Raw genomic sequence first — 5,245 nt, forward strand, 5'->3', positions numbered from 1 at the left:
AAAAGTTTGTACGAACCTCTCAGCCAATCCATTTGTGGCTGGATGGTACGGAACGGATGTGTAATGCCTTACCACATTCCTTCTCATAAATTTTCGAAACTCTTCTGACACAATCTGTGGTCCATTATCAGAGCAAAATCTGCTCTGGCAAACCGTTTCTGGCAAATATGGTCCGTACGACTGCAATCGTTTCCTCTGTAGTGGTTGAGGACATTTTTTTCACTTCAGGCCACTTAGAATGAGCATCCACTGCTAATAAGAACATTGAGTCCATGAATGGACCAGCGAAAGCAATATGCACCCGTTTCCATGGAGAGGAGGGCCACTCCCATGGGTGTAGAGGGGCATGTGGTGGTGCATTTTGGACCTTCTGGCATCCTGAGCAGCTCTTAGTTAGGTCTTCGATTTGTTGATCGATTCCCGGCCACCACACATAAGCCCTAGCAAGGCTTTTCATTTTCACTCCCCCCAGATGACCTTCATGTAGCTCATTTAGCACTCTCTCCCTTAACTTGGGTGGAATCACCACTCTGGATCCACACATCACTGTCCCCTGGCATACTGACAGCTGTTCTCTTCTGGATGAGAATGCTGGCAACAGTGAGTCGCCATGTGTTGGCCATCCCCTCACCGTCAAATCATATACCCGAGACAGCGTCGGATCATTGCGGGTCTCCTTCTCTATATCCGCGTTCGTTACTGGCAATCGTTCAATTATTGACGAAAAGATTATCTCGATAGGGTCCACTGCTGGTGCTTCCTCCACAGTAGGCAGTGGCAGGCGCGATAGCCCATCTGTGTTCCCATGATGTTTTGTGCCTTTAAATTCTATTTCATATTGATTCACCCCTAGAAACAGGGACCATCTTTGTAACCGTTGTGCAGTCATCAATGGAACGCCCTTCTTAGGATTAAAGATGGAGACAAGTGGTTGGTGGTCAGTCAGCAAGGTGAACTTCTGCCCATGCAAATCGTGGTTAAATTTTTTTACTTCCCATTCTAGGCTGTGGGCCTCCCTGTCAATCTCGGCGTAGTTGCGCTCGGCTGAGGTTAGTGACCAAAACGCAAAGGCTACTGGCCTCTCCAACCCATCAGGGAATTTGTGCGACAGCACCGCTCCAATACCATAGGGTGATGCATCACATGCCAAACGAATTGGTAGTGCTGGGTTGAAATGGGCCAACACTTCTTTTGATGTGATCAATTCATTACACTTCTGGAAAGCTTGTCTACGTTCGTCATTCCACTTCCATGGTACCCCTGTTTGCAGTAGGGTGTTCAGTGGGTGTAATACCGTGGACAAATTTGGTAAGAACTTGTGGCAGTAGTTTACCAGCCCGAGGAACGACCTCAGTTGTGACACATTTTTCGGTGCTGGAATCTTGACTACTGCCTCAATCTTTTCAGGGGACTTATGTAACACCTCTTCATCGATGACGCGGCCACAATACGAGATCTGTTTCTGGAAAAACTCGCACTTGTGGCGATTAGCTCGTAGCCCATACTGCTTTAATCTGGTGAGCACATTCTCCAAGTTGGCGAGGTGATCACTGTCATTTTCGCCCGTGACCAGGATGTCGTCCAAATAACACTAGGTCCCTGGAATCCCTTGCAGGACTTGATCCATTGCACTTTGCCAGATAGCCGGAGCCGAGGCTACACCAAACATCGGCCGGTTGTATTGATAGAGACCTTTATGAGTGTTAATCGTAAGGTATTGTTTCGAAGCTTCTTCTACTTCCATTTGCAAGTACGCCTGGGCTAGATTAATTTTGGTGAAGCGTTTACCTCCAGCTAGCGAGGTGAAAATATTCTCAAATCGTGGAAGCGGATATTGTATCGTGTGAAGGATTGGGTTCACTGTCACCTTAAAATCCCCACAGATGCGGACCTTCTTTGGTTCCCCAGGCGTATTACTCAACGACCTCTTCATTACAGGAACGATGGGTGTAGCCCACTCGCTCCAGTCCACTTTGGACAGTACTCCTGAACGTTCCAACCCTTCCAGCTCTGCTTCGACAGCTGGTCTGATTGCATAATGCACTTGTCTGGCCTTAAGAAACTTTGGGCTTGCATTTTCCTCTATTTTAATCGTTGCTGTTATGCCTTTTTGTGTTCCGAGTCCCTCCTGGAACACTTCTTTTGCGTCAGTTAACATTTTTGACAGTCGGCCAGGTGTGACGTCGTCATCCTTTTTAGCCTCAACCTTCAGTGCCTGTATGGAATGCCAATCTAATTGTATCTTCCAGATCCATTCACGTCCTAGCAGTGGTGGTCCTCCATCTGGCAATACATATATATCCATTTTAGGTATTTCCTGGCCTTTATATATCACTTTCACCCTTATTTTTCCTTTGTGGTAGACTTTTTGCCCCGTATACGTCTTTAAGACAATCTCTGTAGCTTTCAAGGGTATATGTGAAAATAGCCGCTTGTAGTCCCTTTGGTTTATGACTGTTAGGGCTGATCCTGTGTCCAATTCCATTTTCACTTGGACTTCGTCTATCTTGAGTGTAACCCAGATAGTCTGGTGATGTGCCATTTTGATTACCTTATGTAGTTTCAGACAACCCGGAGTCTGTGTCACTTTTCTGTTCGTCAGAACCACTGTGCATCACGTGGTGTACCTTTTTGTACTTCTCCTGTGGAGATTTCTTACTGTTGGTTTTCTTGCCAGACCTGCAGACTCTTGCTATATGTCCTTCTTTTCCACACTGGCTGCACCATTGCTCCTTGAACCAACAATCCTTCTGGTCATGTGTTGCTCTGCCGCAGCGACAGCAATTCCCTGTTCCATAGGACATTTCATTGGTGCCATATTCTTGCAGTCTCCGTTGTATCTCTGCAGCGCCCCTTGCGGCTGCTTCGTGTGATACTGCCATACTGAAAGCCTTGTCCAGCGTAAGAACCTTTTCTGTTAGAAGCCGTTTCTGGGTTCCTTCACTGTAGCCCATACACAACCTTGTCCCTTAACGTATCTGCTAGTCCCGCTCCAAACTGGCAGTGTTTCGATAGCTTGCACAGTTCCGTTAGGTACTCAGCATTGCTTTTGTCTTTGTGTTGATTCCTTTTATGGAACTTAAATCGTTCTGCTATCAGCCGCGGTGTGGGGTTTAAGTGGTCCTGTAGGATTTCTACTATGCTTTCGAAATTCTTGTTCACCGGCTACTCTGGCGTTATTAGGTCTCGCAGTAACCCATAAGTTTTTGCAAAAATGGAATTTAACAAAACCAGTGCTTTCCTAGCATCTGGCACTTCATTCGCCCTGTAGTACACCTCAATACGTTCCACATATGTCCCCCAATCTTCGACTTCATTGTCGAATGTAGAGATACTGCCACTCTTCGGCATCCCTGGGTGTGATTTAACTGTTAAAAATGGCGTCTCCCCTGCTTCCCCTTCTTCTCCGCTGGCACAAAATGGCGTTTCCCACATTTTCCTTCCTTCCGTTGCTCGCCCTTCTTCTCCGCTGCGGCTTCAAAAATGGCATCTCCCGCTCTCTTCCTTCTTCTCCGTGGCTCAATGGCATCTCCCGCGCTCTCCCTTCTTCTCCGCGCAGACACTGTTCAGCCCTTGAGCCCTGGCTGTGCTTTACCCTCTTTCTCTCCGGTTTGTTTTATTATTCTCGACGCCGCTCGGTTTTCAACCTCTTTCTTACCCCGTCGACGCTGCTCGGCTTTCTCTCCACCGTCGGTCGGCTCCAGCCGCCGCTGTCCGGGAAGGGTCTGTGCTGGACCTGTCATCAGTCTCTTGCTGATCGTCGTGGCTGGGGAACCAAGCACGGCTCTCCACAACCTCCTCTGCGATGTTCACTCTCTGCCGGACCACTGGGTGGTTGCTCGTGGTCGACGTCCGTGTTCCTGGCTTCGACTTTCTTACACCACCCTCCCGGAGCAAATCCTCGAAGGGAAATGCAGAGTTGCAGGTAGATTCGAATCGATACTCGTCGCCACTGTTAGGTCCGTGATTCTGAGAGTATGATGTTTTTCAATAAGCACACGGATGGTGTAACTTAACAATAAACAGTTATTTACTGGAGGAGGGTAGTCTCAAGACTGGGGGTACAGAGGCATGCGCAAGGCTTATATACAGGTGTGGTCACTGCCGGTACTACAGTATGCAGGAGCTGTAAAATAGTTCTGTCTTAAAGGCACATTCACAACAGTTCACAGGTCGATTCTTGCTCTTACAGGCTACGCGTCACTCTGCTCCTCGTTAGTATAGTGGTGAGTATCCTCGCCTGTCATGCTGAGAGACCAGTGTTGAGTTCTCTGACAGGGAGGATTTTTAACATCACCAATTTGAAACCTATGGGCTGCTCCTTGGAAAAGTTGAACAGAAAAAATTAACTCAAACATTTTAACAGCTGTACTGGCATATGAAGAACTGTATAACAACTTCCTGCACGAATTCTTCGTTAGTATAGTGTTCTCCGTCGGTTTGCCTTTTGTATGGGGCACTGAGGAGGCTTGAGAGGACAGAGAAAATGAGACAACAGCTGGATTAAGCACGACTGCAATGACACGATTGGCCGAATGGCCTTCCACTGTGCTGCAAGCCTCCATGAATCCATGGCACTCAGATGGATATCTGAGACATACCCACACAAAGAGAGCACACACTTGTGTGTGTGTTTGAGTCTTTCTCTCAAGCACTGCATAACCATTTCCTCTACATTGTCCTCGATATTATTATGGTAGTTATAGTATTCAATACCTCGAAGGCTTCTCTCTGACTCTGTGTCTCTGTCTCTGAGAAAAGCACAGTTGGAAATAGATCTCAAGTGGACGCGTACCCGCCCTTGCTGCTGTGATTTCGCGAACATGTTCTTTGTGATCTCGGCTAAAAAAAGTCATCTTGAATGAAAAGTTTGCCCGGTGTGAAAGTGATCTGAAGTTCAAAGCAGCATGGAGGAAAGAATGCATTGCTCTGCTTGCTGGCAGGTTGCTTCTGGCAGCTTCACTAGTGGTCTAGTGGTTAGGATTCGGCGCTTTAATCCCCCCACAGCCCGGCTTCAATTCCCGGTCAGGGAACGGTGCATTTTGGGGCTGTTTGAAATGCCACCAATCAGAGCACCCGCGCGAAACAATGCTTGCTCCTGATCAACCTTTCAACTCTCCACACTGCTGCCTCAACAGTCAGCAGCGCATGATTCGGTAGAGAGATACAAAATGAATTTCCTTGCTTTCTGTAAAATGCCTGCTGTGTCAATGTCAGCAGGAAATGCTTTTTGGAACTAAACACT

Source organism: Somniosus microcephalus, unplaced genomic scaffold, assembly GCF_052327205.1.
Source record: "Somniosus microcephalus isolate GS21.2 unplaced genomic scaffold, FLI_Smic_1.0 unresolved_chr6, whole genome shotgun sequence".
Classification (NCBI taxonomy): Eukaryota; Metazoa; Chordata; class Chondrichthyes; order Squaliformes; family Somniosidae; genus Somniosus; species Somniosus microcephalus.